This window comes from Heliangelus exortis, chromosome 28 (genome assembly GCF_036169615.1).
Source record: "Heliangelus exortis chromosome 28, bHelExo1.hap1, whole genome shotgun sequence".
NCBI lineage: Eukaryota > Metazoa > Chordata > Aves > Apodiformes > Trochilidae > Heliangelus > Heliangelus exortis.
The window spans coordinates 3859589-3874568 of NC_092449.1; the positions used below are offsets into that span (position 1 = coordinate 3859589).

The 14980-nt window shown below is 43.7% G+C and overlaps 1 protein-coding gene across 7 annotated transcripts in view; it reads left to right on the top strand.

The window, feature by feature from the left end:
• The window catches only part of GATAD2A (GATA zinc finger domain containing 2A), a 59438-nt gene that overhangs the window by 23484 nt on the left and 20974 nt on the right, over window positions 1–14980 (top strand). For all 7 annotated transcript variants that reach the window (XM_071727773.1, XM_071727779.1, XM_071727774.1 and 4 more), the window contains one exon: window positions 10517–10591. The gene's annotated coding sequence lies outside the window, so the exon portion shown is untranslated. The remainder of the gene's footprint in view (window positions 1–10516; window positions 10592–14980) is intronic.

Here is a 14980-nt window from a genome sequence, read left to right on the forward strand (position 1 = left end):
AACAAGGATCCAGGGGCAGTGGGAGGTGGGGAGATTGGGCTCAAAAACTAACAAAAAAACCCAAAAAAAACCCAGGTGGTGGGGATGGAGGATTCCTGGGTTTGGAGGGGGGGGTCTGCCTTGTTTTGGGTGAAAATTTTGGTGGTTGGGAGCCTTGGTGCTCCCCCCCCATCAGGAGATCTCAGCCCCAGGTTGAATCAGCCATAAATCCAGAATCCTGGAAAAAAAAAACCTCAAGTTTTGCAGTGTCCAAGCCCAAAAAGCCCCAAAGCAACCCCCTGGAGTCTGGTTGAAGTTTTTTTTTTTGGTCTTTTTTTCCTTTCTTGAAGAGCAAAAATTGTAATAATTCCTCTTCTCAGCTTCCTTCAGCTCTGCTGCCTCTGACTTGTAGGGTGGCTTTTGGGTTGGATTTTGGGGTTTTTTGGGGTGTTCCTTCAACTCAGCCTCTTGCAAAGCTCTGGATTTCCTGGCTCAGGGCTGCCCATCCAAAGCTGAGCTTGGGGAGATGGGAAACTCATGGATAAAACTCATGGATGAATCCTTGGCTCCTGCCTTTCCTGCCTCAGCTCCTGTTTCACAGTTTCAGTAGGAAATGAGGGGCAAAAAAAAAAAAAAGAATTTTTCTCTCTCTCTCTTTGCTCGTGAACTCCCCTCATTCCTTCTCATCCCTCTTTTTCTTCCTTGGAGTGAAAACCAGGCATTGCTTCCCTTCTGGAAGAGAAGAAAGCTCTGAATTTACCCAAAGGGCAGCTTTATGTAGAAATCCCAACTTTTGGAATTTTATAACACATTATCCTGACTGGTAGGAAACCTTAGAGCTGCTTCTTGCTGCCTTTTGGAGGAAATAATTTAATTTTTTTTTATTTTTCAGAGAATTTTCTGGGGGCAACCCCTCTTCCCTTGCTCTCTATTCCATGGGGGAGTGCAAAGCATCCTTGGGGCTGCTCCTGGACACTCTTTTTATTTAGGAATAGCCAACCAAATCCTGATTTTCTGAACCAACCTGCTCCCTCCCAGTCTCTGCATTTGCCATCTCTAAACTCAGTTGCCTTTTGCTCTGGGTGCTTTGGGTGCTCTGCTTCCAGCCAGGTTTGCAAGGTTTTGGCTGGCAAGGTTTCCTGGAAAAAAAAGAAAAAAAATTAAAAAAAAAAAAAGTGTTAATTTTCTTTTTCTTGCCTGCATCACTGGAACCTCTTTATCTTTGCATTTTCCAGGTCTCCCCATCTGGCTGGATCCTGGCAAATCTCAGGAAAAGCCCAGGGAGATCCTAGGGAAGGGAGGAAAGGACCTTGGTCATGGAATTACCCCCCAGACTAAGGAACCAGAGGAGTCAAAATGCACTTTGGTCTCCAAAGAGTAACTTGGGATTGCAGAGATTTGGGTCTGACATCAGGTTCAGCCTGGGGGAGAAAATCTTCCTTTTTTCTCTCTTCCTGCAGGGTTTCCCCTTTTTCCTGTAGGGTTTCCCCTTTCTCCTGTAGGGTTTCCTCTTTTCCTGCAGCATTTCCTCTTTTTTTTTCCTGCAAGGCTTCCCCCTTTTCCTGCAAGGTTTCCTCTTTCTTTTCCTGCAGGGTTTCCCCATTTTCGTGCAGGGGAAATTTCCTCTTTTTCCTGTAGGGTTTCCTCTTTTTTTTCCTGCAGTCTTTCCCCTTTTTTTTCCTTCAGGCTTTCCTCTTTTTCCTGCAGGCTTTCCTCTTTTTTTTCCTGCAGTATTTCCCCTTGTTTTTCCTTCAGGCTTTCCTCTTTTTCCTGTAGGGTTTCCTCTTTTTTTTTTTTTTTTTCCTGGAGGGTTTCCCCTTTTTTTCCTGCAGGCTTTCCCCCTTTTTTTCCTGCAGGCTTTCCCCTTTTTTTTCCTACAGGGTTTCCCCTTTTTCCTTCAGTCTTTCCTCTTTTTTTTCCTTCAGGCTTTCCCCTTTTTTTTCCTTCAGGCTTTCTTCTTTTTCCTTCAGGCTTTCCACTTTTTTTTCCTGCAGGCTTTCCCCTTTTTTTTCCTTCAGTCTTTCCTCTTTTTTTTCCTGCAGTCTTTCCCCTTTTTTTTTTCCTTCAGGCTTTCCTCTTTTTCCTGTAGGGTTTCCTCTTTTTTTTTTTTTTTTTTTCCTGGAGGGTTTCCCCTTATTTCCTTCAGGCTTTCCCCCTTTTTTTCCTGCAGTCTTTCCCCTTTTTTTTCCTGCAGGCTTTCCTCTTTTTCCTGTAGGGTTTCCTCTTTTTCCTGTAGGGTTTCCTCTTTTTCCTGTAGGGTTTCCTCTTTTTTTTTTTTTTTTCCTGGAGGGTTTCCCCTTTTTCCTGCAGTCTTTCCCCTTTTATTTCCTGCAGGATTTGGGAGGGCAGAGGAAATCTGGGCTCAGGTGATGCCCCTTGCCTCCCCCCAAAGCAGGATGCTCAGGGGGCAGCTGCTGCCAATAAATAGGATTTTTTCTCTCTGATTTTCAGCTCCTGGTGCCCATCACCCCCATCCAGGCCTCTCCTCCTGCCTTTATTGATCCAAAAGGGTGTAATTAGAAATGCTGTCGATGGCCCTGGGTGGTTTGGTTGGTTGGTTTATTTATTTTAATTTTTTTTTAAAAAAAAAAAAAAATCTCTGGCCCAGGAATTGAGGAGAGAGTGGCAGAGACTCTTAATTTGTCACAGGTTGGCTTTGCACAAGAAAGGGGGAGCAGAGTATTAATGAGCAGCTGAAAAGAGCTTTTTTTTTGCTTTTTTTCCTCTTCCTACAAGGTGGCACCATCAGTGGAGAGAGGCTGAGCCCCAGGGTGGTGAGGAGCTTTCACCCAAGCCTTTTAGGAGTTAAAAAAAAATAAAATATTTGGAGATATTTGGAGAGCTGCCAGCAGAGGCCAGGTACAGGCTGGGTCATCATGGGCAAGGAGAGCCAGAAAAGGGATTTTTTTTCCACTCTGGGCTGGTTGCTTGCACTGGAGTGAGATGTGCTTCTGGTTTCTCTTCCTAAAATTCTATTTCAGGGAGAAATCTGGGGGTTTAGGAAGCCCAAAAATGCTCTCAGCTGAGTGGTTATAAACCCCCAGCCTGATACCTGGGCACAGCTCCTTCTGGACCAGTGCTCCCTGGATAAAAAAAAATTCATGGAAGTGGAGGGACAGAAGGAAGCAACTTTTCTGTCAATATTTAAATTGAAATGTGACTTTTTTTTTTTTTTTTGCCTTCCCAAAACCCCAGAATTCTTCTCATCCCAGCAGTAACACTCAGCTCTGGTACCTGTGTCAGGGTTCTGGGCTTGAATTTCTTCTTATTATATTCTTATTATATATTCTTATTAATATTATATTATATATATTATATTATATATATTATATATATATTATATATATATATATATATATATATTATATATATTATATATTCTTATTAATTTCTTCTTATTATATTCTTCAGAATAAGCCAAGCTGCAGCTTGGCTTATTCTGAAAGTTCTGTGGTTTTCAAACCCCTCTTTTGGGGGCTAAAGAGCTCTCAAATATTTCTGGATCTTAATTTTTTCTGGATCAGACATTTCCTGGATCACATATTTAGTTGGGTTTTTTCTTGTTGTTCTGGATCACATTTTCTCCCCCCTTGGATCATTCTTTTCCTGGATCTTTTCTCCCTCAGTTAAAAATTTTTTCTTTTCTGGATAATATTTTTCCCTCTGTTTCCCCCCCCCCTTTCTTTTCTCCACTTCTGGATAACTTTCTGGATCTTTTCTCCCCCCTGGATCACACTTTTTCTGGATCTCTTTTTTCCCCTGGTTCAACATTTTTTTCTTGATAATATTTTTCCTTTTTCTCTCTCTCTCTCTTTTTTTTTTTTTCCCCTTTCTTTTTTCTTTTCTTCTCCTGGATAACTCTGGATCAGTTCCCCCCCTGGATCACACTTTTTCTGGATCTTTTTCTTCCCCTGGTTCAATTTCTTCTGGATAATATTTTTTCCTTTTTCTCTCTCTTGTTTTTTTCCTTTCTTTTTTCTTTTCTTCTGGATAACTCTCTGGATCATTTTTCCCCCTGGATCACACTTTTTCTGGATCTTTTTCTTCCCCTGGTTCATTTTTTTCTGGATAATATTTTTTTCCTTTTTCTCTCTTTTTTTCCTTTTTTTCTTTCCTTCTTTGGGATAACTCTGGATCATTTTTCCCTCTGGATCACACTTTTTCTGGATCTCTTCTTTTCCATGGTTCAAATTTTTTTTCTTGATAATATTTTTCCTTTTTCTCTCTCTCTTTTTTTTTTTTTTTTCCCTTTCTTTTTTCTTTTCTTCTCCTGGATAACTCTGGATCATTTTTCCCCCTGGATCACACTTTTCCTGGATCTTTTTTCCCCTGGTTCAAATTTTTTTCTTTGATAATATTTTTTCCTTTTTTTCTCTCTTTCTTGTTTTTCCCCTTTCTTTTTTCTTTTCTTCTGGATAACTCTGGATCATTTTTCCCCCTTGGATCACACTTTTTCTGGATCTTTTTTTCCCCTGTTCAAAAATTTATTTTCTGGATAATTTTTTTTTCTCTCTTTTTTTTTTTTCCCTTTCTTTTCTCCTTCCTTCTTCTGGGTAACTTTCTGGACCATTTTTTTCCCCCTGGACCCTACTTTTTTCTGGACAGTGTCAACATTGCTAAAAAAACCTTAAAAACCCAGACACATTCTTGGTAATCTCCTCATTTCAGAGAGGAAGGGGACAAAACCTTGAGGAGTAACAAAGCAGGGAGTGGACAAGAAACTCTGATTTGTTTGCTGAGTGCTTTGGGGGGGTGATAAATTTCTTTTTCCCCTGGGTCTGAGCTTCAGGAAGCTGCAGGCTCAGGAGTGCCAGGAGCCTCCTGAGGACTGAGTTTCCTTGCAGGTTATGGGGGTGTCCCCTGGGTGTCCTTGGGGGACCCAAGGGGTCACCAGAGCTCACCAGAACTGCAGCTCCAGCCCTGAGCACTCATTTTTCTGGTGCCTTTGCTGTCAAAAACTCCTGGAGCTGCTGCTTGGGCAGAGTTTCACTCTGAGTGGTAACTCTTTACCTACCAAGGAGGCTCCTTTCCAAAGTCAGGCCTTTCAAAAACAGCTCCTTCAAAGCATTTTGACTTTTTGGTGTTGGTTTTTTTTTTTTTTTTGCTTTATTTTGGTGGTTTTTGTTTTTTTTTTTTTTTCCCTTAGCAGCACGTGCAGCAAAAGCAAATTTCCCACCTGGGGAGGTGAAGGAGAAGAAGCTTGAGCTCAGGGAAGGTTCCACTGGCAGGGAAGGCATCCTCTGGCACTGGAGGGGTTAAACTGCAAGAGGAAAAACTATTTTAGTCCCATGGCAGGAGCACTCTGGGACTTGATTTCTGCACTTCAGGAAAAAAAAAGGAGGCTGGGGGAGACAAATTCAGGAGCTTGGGCTTCCCCCCAGAGGTTGGGAGGGGGGGATCCCCCCCTGCTGCCCTCCCCCAGAGCACTCTGACCCCAACCTGCAGCCCCAGCCCTCTTTTTCCTGGGGAAAACTTGGATTTCTCCAAAGCCTCCAGGGTTCCTGCTCTGCCCTCCTCCTGGCAGGGAGAGGAACCTCCCCTCCCACTCTGACCTTTCCCAGTCCCTTCCAGCACTTCTCTCCACCACCCATAAAATGCCATTTTAGTTCCTTTTCCCCCCATCCAGAATAATTCCATTTTATTTCCTTTTCCCCCATCCAGCATCATTCCTTTTTCCTTCTTTTTTCCCACCCATCCAGAGTAATTCCATTTTATTTCCTTTTTCCCCATCCAGAATAATTCAGTTTTATTTCTTTTTTCCACATCCAACATCATTTTATTTCCTTTTTCCCCATCCAGAATAATTCCATTTTCTTTCCTTTTTCCCCATCCACCATAATTTTATTTCCTTTTTTTCCATCCAGCATCATTCCCTTTTATTTCCTTTTCCCCCATCCAGCATCATTCCATTTTCCTTCTTTTTTCCCCCCATCCAGAATAATTCCATTTTATTTCCTTTCCCCCCACCCAGAATAATTCAATTTTATTTCCTTTTTCCACACCCACCATCATTTTATTTCCTTTTTCCCCATCCAGAATAATTCCATTTTCTTTCCTTTTCCCCCATCCACCATAATTTTATTTCCTTTTTCTCCATCCAGCATCATTCCCTTTCCTTTTCCCCCATCCAGAATAATTCCATTTTCTTTCCTTTTTCCCCATCCACCATAATTCCATTTTGTTTTCCCCGATCCAGAATAATTCCCTTTTCTTTCCTTTCCTTTTCCCCCATCCAGCATAATTCCATTCTCTTTCCTTTTCCCCCCACCCAGCATCATTCCATTTTCCTTCTTTACCCCCAATCCAGAATAATTCCATTTTCTTTCCTTTTTTCCCATCCATCATTCCATTTTCTTTCATTTCCCCCATCCAGAATAATTCCATTTTCTTTCATTTCCCCCACCCAGCATAATTCCATTTTCCTTTTTTTTTCCCCCCACCCAGAATAATTCACTTTTATTTCCTTTCCCCCCACCCAGCATCATTCCCTTTTCTTTCCTTTTCCCCATCCAGCATCATTCCACTTTCCTTTTTCCCTCTCCAGAATAATTTCATTTTATTTCCTTCCCCCTCATCCAGCATCATTCCATTTCCTTTTCCCCATCCAGAATAATCCCATTTTCTTTCCTTTTTTCCCCTCCATCATTCCATTTTCTTTCATTTCCCCCACCCAGCATCATTCCATTTTCCTTCTTTTTTCCCCCCATCCAGAATAATTCCCTTTTCTTTCCTTTTCCCCCATCCAGCATAATTCCATTCTCTTTCCTTTTCCCCCCACCCAGCATCATTCCATTTTCCTTCTTTACCCCCAATCCAGAATAATTCCATTTTCTTTCCTTTTTTCCCCTCCATCATTCCATTTTCTTTCATTTCCCCCATCCAGCATCATTCCATTTTCCTTCTTTTTTCCCCCCATCCAGAATAATTCCATTTTATTTCCTTTTCCCCCATCCAGCATCATTCCCTTTCCTTTCCCCATCCAGAATAATTCCATTTTCTTTCCTTTTTTCCCCTCCATCATTCCATTTTCTTTCATTTCCCCCACCCAGCATCATTCCATTTTCCTTCTTTTTCCCCCCAGCCAGAATAATTCCCTTTTCTTTCCTTTTCCCCCACCCAGCATCATTCCCTTTTCTTTCCTTTTCCCCCATCCAGCATCATTCCCTTTCCTTTCCCCCATCCAGAATAATTCCATTTTCTTTCCTTTTTTCCCCTCCATCATTCCATTTTCTTTCATTTCCCCCACCCAGCATCATTCCATTTTCCTTCTTTTCCCCCCAATCCAGAATAATTCCATTTTCTTTCCTTTTTTCCCATCCATCATTCCATTTTCTTTCATTTCCCCCATCCAGAATAATTCCATTTTCTTTCATTTCCCCCACCCAGCATCATTCCATTTTCCTTCTTTTTTCCCCCATCCAGAATAATTCCATTTTATTTCCTTCCCCCCCACCCAGCATCATTCCCTTTTCTTTCCTTTTCCCCATCCAGCATCATTCCACTTTCCTTTTTCCCTCTCCAGAATAATTTCATTTTATTTCCTTCCCCCTCATCCAGCATCATTCCATTTCCTTTTCCCCATCCAGAATAATTCCATTTTCTTTCCTTTTTTCCCCTCCATCATTCCATTTTCTTTCATTTCCCCCACCCAGCATCATTCCATTTTCCTTCTTTTTTCCCCCCATCCAGAATAATTCCCTTTTCTTTCCTTTTCCCCCATCCAGCATAATTCCATTCTCTTTCCTTTTCCCCCCACCCAGCATCATTCCATTTTCCTTCTTTTTTCCCCCCATCCAGAATAATTCCATTTTATTTCCTTTTCCCCCACCCAGCATCATTCCCTTTTCTTTCCTTTTCCCCCATCCAGCATCATTCCCTTTCCTTTCCCCCATCCAGAATAATTCCATTTTCTTTCCTTTTTTCCCCTCCATCATTCCATTTTCTTTCATTTCCCCCACCCAGCATCATTCCATTTTCCTTCTTTTTCCCCCCAGCCAGAATAATTCCCTTTTCTTTCCTTTTCCCCCATCCAGCATAATTCCATTCTCTTTCCTTTTCCCCCCACCCAGCATCATTCTATTTTCCTTCTTTTCCCCACAATCCAGAATAATTCCATTTTCTTTCCTTTTTTCCCATCCATCATTCCATTTTCTTTCATTTCCCCCATCCAGCATCATTCCATTTTCCTTCTTTTTTCCCCCCACCCAGCATCATTCCCTTTTCTTTCCTTTTCCCCCATCCAGCATCATTCCCTTTCCTTTCCCCATCCAGAATAATTCCATTTTCTTTCCTTTTTTCCCCTCCATCATTCCATTTTCTTTCATTTCCCCCACCCAGCATCATTCCATTTTCCTTCTTTTTCCCCCCAGCCAGAATAATTCCCTTTTCTTTCCTTTTCCCCCACCCAGCATCATTCCCTTTTCTTTCCTTTTCCCCCATCCAGCATCATTCCCTTTCCTTTCCCCCATCCAGAATAATTCCATTTTCTTTCCTTTTTTCCCCTCCATCACTCCATTTTCTTTCCTTTCCCCCCCCCACCCAGAATAATTCCATTTTTTTTCCTTTCCCCCCTCCCAGCAGTGTCCCAGCTGCCTTCCTGCCATCCTCTTGTCACCACCCAGCACCCTCTGCCTCTTGCTTTTTTTTTTCCATGAAGAACTCTTTGTTCCTGGGGGCCCAGATGCCCAAGGAGCAGCCTGGAAGTGCCATCAGCTCCTGCTGCAGGAGCTCTTGCAGAGCCTTTCAATGGGCTTCTAATTAGGAAAAAAAAAAAATAAATAATAAAAAAAAAAAAAAAAAAGCAGGGGACTAATAGGATGAGCTATAATTAGCAAGACCTGCCCTGCAGATAGCTCAGGGGGGACTTGTGGAGCCACTCACTGAGTCCTCTGCCATTTCCACCTCTTGGAACCTCTTTTTGCTTCCAAGAGGAAAAGCTGGGGACAATCTCCCAGATTTTGGGACTTTGGAGCTTGGTCCTTGGGTGGGTGTCAGGGGGGTGACCCCTTTACACCCCTTTCCCCCCTCCTTGGAGAGGAGGAGCAGGGCTGGGTGAGCTGTCACCCTCTGGACAAAATAACTCTGCAAACTTTGGGTTGGTTGGGGTTTTTGTGGTGTTTTTTGTTTGGTTTTTTTTTTTCTTTTAAGGAGGGAAGTGACTCAGTGCTTGGTGGCTTAGCAGAAAAAAGAGGCCTGAGCTTCCAAGGAGTCTTTTTGGCTGCCAATGTGCATCAATTTCCATGCTCCACCTCCCCCAGGACCATCAGGAACTCAATCCCAGCCTGGGGACTGTTCCTGGGTTTTGGGGGGAGCTGGGACTCTGCCCCAAAGCAGTTGGTTGGTTTTTTTTTTCCAGCTGGGGGTTTCTTCCCTGGGTGTTTTCCCAGAGAAAGGGAAGGTTTGGATGTCACCCAGAGGATGGAGAGACTCCCAAAAGGAGTTTTGGGAAGTGGAAGCAAGCATCAGCCAGCAGAACTTGTGGGGTTTCAAGCAGATCCCCCCACCAGTGTCTTCTGGACAAAATGGGTTTTTTTTTCCAACCTTCTGGAGGTTGTTTTCCCCCCCTCCTTTCTCTGCTTTTCCTTCCAGCTTCCTGGAAGCTCCTGCAGGGAGCTGGGATGTGGCTGAGTGATTCTGGGGGGTCTTGACCACCACCCACACCCCAAAACCCCCAGCTGTGTTATCCCAGTGTGCCCAGTTTGGCATTCAGAGCTCCTCTGGTGGGCTCTGAAGTGCTGAGCTGAGCCCCTGGGGTGGCACTTCCAGGGCCAATTCCCTGTCTTTCCATCTCTGTCCCTGCTCTTCCCACATTTTTTACCTTCCTGGACACTGCATTGGCTGCTGCACCCTCCTGAAACTCAGTCCAGTGCTCACCCAGGAGCCTGGGGGCTTCTTGGGCAAACAAAAAGCTGAAAGCAGCTTCAAACCTTCAGGAAATTTTTTTTTTTTTAATTTATTTTCTGATCCATCTTTGTCCCTAAAGCAGCAGCAGCACTTTGTAGGGTCACAGCCACTCTGGGGAAGGAGGGATGGGATTCCTTGCATCTCCAAGAGGTGTTCTTGCATCCCCAGCTGGAGCTCTGCTCCTCTGGGCCAAAAAGCAAAGTGGTGGTGGCCCAGGGGCTGCTTTGACTTGCCCAGGGGCTGCTTTGACTTGCCCAGGGCAAGTGCTGGCCCTGAGGATAAGTGCAGGAAGGAAACTCTTCATGAGAAATGGGAATGTTGGTTCCAGTGGGTGTTTGGGTCAAACCAGGGATATTCATGCCCAGCTGGTTCCCTCCTACAGTGTTAATTTAAGGAGCAAAGGCTGAAGAAAGAGGAGAAAAAAAAAAAAAAAAAAAAAAGCAGTAACTTGAAAATATTTTTCAGCTTGCTTTTGATTTTAATCCCCCAGGGTTTGAACACAAACCTGCCCTGCAGTTCCCTGCCAGTTCAGAGGTGGGGTGCAGGCTTCTCATCCTTCCCATGTTTTGGCAGCAGGTTTTTGGGGAGGGGGGGATTGTGGAACCTCTGCTCACCTCCTTCTCTCTGCCCCCAGGACCCTCCCTCCAGCCACTTTCAGCCCCTTGGCCCAGCCAGGAGCCCCCCTGGAACCCATGAACTTCACTGACAGGTAAGAGGGAGGCTGAGTCTCTCCTAAGGCACAGAAAACCCCTTTTTTTTTTTTATTTTTTTCCCCCTGCTCAGTGGTGAGAATGGGAAAGGTGGAATTCTCCTCTGGTTTTGCACCCCTGCCTTCTCCAAGAGCTGTAGAGGTGAAACTTGGATCAGGATTTGGGTCCTGTGCCTTCATCAAAAGTCACTTTTCACCCTGGGGGTGAATTTCCCTCATTTACTGGGGGACACAGGAGTTCCAGTTCCTTTTTAATTAGGAATTCACAGCACTGTGAATATTCTGAGTCTTGGAAGAAGAGGGAGAAGGAAAACTAAATGCACAGAAATTCCTCCCTGGAGATTCCCAGGATGTTTGGATGATTTGTGCAATCCCCCCAGAAAAAAAAAAAAAAAAACTGAATGGAAATGAAATTTCTGCACAGCTCCTGTAGCTCTGGCAAAGCTCTGGGGGCACAGGGACTGTCAGGTTCTCTCAGCTTCTCTCTCTCTCTCTGTGTCACTTGTCTCCCAGCATTTTATAAATAGCAATTTAAGGATTTATCCCATGTTTTAGTTCCTTCCCAAACAGAAAATTGCCAATGTTAAGGATTTGTGCTCCTCACTTTTCTGAGAGGAGCAGGAAGGGTCAGACTGAGATGTCTGGGCTGTAATCATGGGGATTTAATCTGCTCTTTTTCTGCATCAAACACCTGAAAAACTCTTTATTTTGATGATTCAACTCCTTATCTTGCATTTAATGATCAAAACTGAGATTTAATGACTGCCTTGCCCTGAGGAATCTCCAGGATTTTTTAGGGGAGTACCAAGCCCAGCAAACTTCCTGCCCAGTATTTTTGAGACAGAAACAGATCCATCAAAAATTGGGGGAAAATTCAGGTCAAAGAAATCCCTTGGCTCTGAGTAGCACCTTCTAAAAACCCCTCCTTGAACCCAAAGCTGTGGACCTGAGTATTAATTTCATTTCCAAGCTCTCTGCAGAGCAATGAGTGTATTGATTGGGAAATAAGATCATTCCTTAGTTGTTCAGATAATTCCTTAGTTGTGGTGCCTTCTTTGTCTCCCCAGTTCCCTCTGGGACTGGTAAATAATTTCTCTTGGGGTTGGAGCTGAATTTGGAGCAGGGAAGTTCTTGGAAAAAGGGAGAGATGGTGATAGGAGCTGGGTGTGCAGGGAGCCTCTTGGCTTTTTCAGTTTTTAAAATTAAGGAACCCAAGGAATTGATTGGATCATCATCTGCACAGCTGCCAGAGCTTGGTTCTTGGTGGGACTGGGGGCTTCAAGCTGCTAATTTTGCTGCTCTGGCATTAAAATAAAATAAATGAAATTAAATTAAAAATAAATGAACCCAGCTAGATCCCTCCTCTCATGAGCAGCATCCATGAAATGGATGGGAGAAGGGATCTGACTGCAACCTGCAGTGCTGCTCAAATCCATCCAAATAGAAGTTGAAATAAATCAAGTTGGAGGCCTTTAAGTGGAAGGGTTTTTTCTTCTGGAGTCAAAAGAAACCCTGGCTAAAGAGATTTTCCTGGTCAGGATCCCTCTGCCTTGGAGAATCCATACCTGGAGGAAAGGCTGAGTAGTTCTCACCCAGGTGGAGTCACCCCAGGTCCTGCTGCTGCTTAACTGGGCTCTCCCACCAAAATCATTTTTGATTTCTTTCTTCCTCCTTGGAGCAGGGCTGAGTTTCCCTGGCAAGCTCCAGGAGGCTGAGAATGAACCAACTCCATCCTAAACCTTGCAGTTTGGTTTGGGTGGTTTGTTTTTTTTTATTTTTTTATTATTGCCTTTGTTTTTCAGGCTGAATACTCAGAGTAGCACCACTAGGAAAAGGTATTTAGTAGAAAAACCTGAAAAAAAATTGACTTTATTCGAGTTCTTTTTTTCTCAGCTCACTTTGCTCCCTTCTCTGAAGTTTTTAGGGAATCTCAGCAGATTGCTAGGCTGATTTCTACAGATTTTCCATCCATGCAGCAACACATTTGCCACACACTGGGCTTTCTGTCCAGAATCCCCAGTGACCCAGAGCACTGGGACAGTGCTTGGATCCCCCCCTTCTTTAAATGGAGCCCAACTCAGCCATAATCCTGATTTTATTTGGAGCTGAGTTGACACCTGGCAAGCAGGAGGAGGACTTCAGGAAGGCAGAAAGGGCCCATTTCTGGCCCAAAGCAGGACTTGATGTTTTTGGTCCTCAGCTCAGTGCCTTTCTCCAGATGTTCACTGCTCAGTGTGGTCAATACTGGCTCAAACTGGAGCTGAATCCCTTCCATCCCTTCCTCCTGCTCCCTGCTGAGCTGGGAGGGAAGGAGAAGCAGCTCCTGGAGGTGCTGGAGCAGCCCTGGGGATGCTGGAGCTGTTTTCAGGACAGTGTAGAACCCCAGTACCCCACTCCTGAGCTCTTTCCCTTCAGCAATTCCATGGCCTCTTATCCCAAATTTCCTTTTCCTTCCTGCTGGAGCAGTGTTGCTTCTGGGAGAACTTCTTTGATGCTTCAGACAGGGAGAAAACTTCCATGGGCTCCATCTCCTTTTGTTCATTTATTTCTTTGCAAATCCTTCGCAGTCCTGAGCAAGCTTTTTTTTTTTTTTTTTTAAAAAAAAATGTGCTTATTATTTTTTTCCCCCCCCTAAATCCCTAAGGAAAGGGGAGGAAGTGATGCTGGCAGAGCCTGGGAGGGTGGGGAGCAGCTTGGGTGTGGGGAGGGAAGGGTTAAGTTCTGCCATTTTGTTAGGTAACACCCTCAATGGCCATCTCGATGAATGGCACCAAAATGGCAGGACTTAACCCTTGGTGGGCTGCAGGGCTCACTTCAGCACTTTCTTGGCACTTCTGCTGCTTTTTTTTTTTTTTTTTTTTTCCTTAATTATTTTTTCCTAATTTTTTTCATTTCAATTTAAGCTCTCGTGGTCTGGAACTGACTGAGAGAGCAAAAAAAAAAAAAAAATCACCCCACCTCTGCCTGATTTATTTTTTTTTTTTTTTAGTTGCAAGATGGTTTTGTTCTTTTTTTTTTTTTCCCAACAAAAATAACCAGGATTCTTGCCCTTTTCCGTGGTGCATTCATTTAATCTTTTTTTTTTTTTTTTTTAATGTTCTTCCTTTGGCTTCCTAGAGTTTATTTTTCCAAATGCCTACGTGACAAGGTCATGAACTTTTCCATGTGTGTGCACAGTCACACATCCACACACATGGGTGCAGATCCAGCCAATAATGGCTTTTTTATTTTTTTTTTTTCAGGACATCTCCATTCTGGCTTCATGATCAATGAGGATCTAGGCAGAAAAAAAAATCCCAAAACACTTAGGGCATAACAAGAACTTAAGCTTGCTTAAAACAGTGGGGTTTAGAAAGAAAGTTTTTACATTAAATTAATTTTTTAGCAGCATCAGGTGTGGGGATGACCCTGCTGGTTACATCAGGGCAGTGATTTTTTGGTCAACAATTAGAAAACACTCACTGAGTGGCACTGGGATGAATTTTAACCTCCTTCTTTTATCTTTTTTTTTTTGTTTTCTCTTCCCAGGTTGATTTTTTTTTGCTTTTTTTTTCTTTTTTTTGCCACCCAGGAGCTGGCATGGTGCAGGTGTGGGATTGTCAGGGTTGTGCTGAATTTCCATGGCTGCCATTTCCAATCCTTTTAACTCCCAACTTCTCCTAAAAACCCAGCAGAGCTGCTCCTCTGGGGAGGAATTTCTTGGAGTTGGTCCCAGGAAGTTCTAAATGATGGATGGGAGAGGAGGTGGGACCTTTCCCTCTGGATGGGATGCAGGGAGAAGTGGAAGTGTATTTTCCACTCCAAGGGTGCTTTTTATTCATTTCTTTCCCCACTTTTGGGTTTTTTTTAGGGCTCCTCTACAACAACAACCACAAAAGCAAAGATTTAATCACTGTTGCAGGCAGGAAAACTGCAAACCTTGAGCCTCTTGCTTCCCATCTTCCCATTTAGAAAGCTTCCTGCCATCTTATCCCAAAGTTTTTTCCAGCAACCTGGAATGCTGCTTGGAGCTAAGGAGCCCTTTTCTCCATCCCCAGCTGCTCCTTTCCAGCCTCCCTCCTTGCCTGCAGGGCTCTGATTTTCACACAAAAAAATACTTTGGGCTGGAATTCCATGTGCTGGAAGTTGTGGGAGCAGCAGAATTCCTGCAGGGAGAAGGGAGTTTGCTGCTTGCTTGTCTGGGAATATCCAGGGGAGCTCCAGGCTGCTCCCAACTCCAGTTTTGTCTGTGTTTTGAGAAGGGAGATGCTTGGAAGGAGGGAAAAGGGCTGCAAGAAAGGATGGCCTTGAGGATTTGTAATAGGAGAGGAGGGGGTTGGAAAGGTTGGAAAGGTTTTCCCTGCCTTTTCCTCAAGGAAACTTCCCTGGGAATTTGGAGGCAGAGGCTTT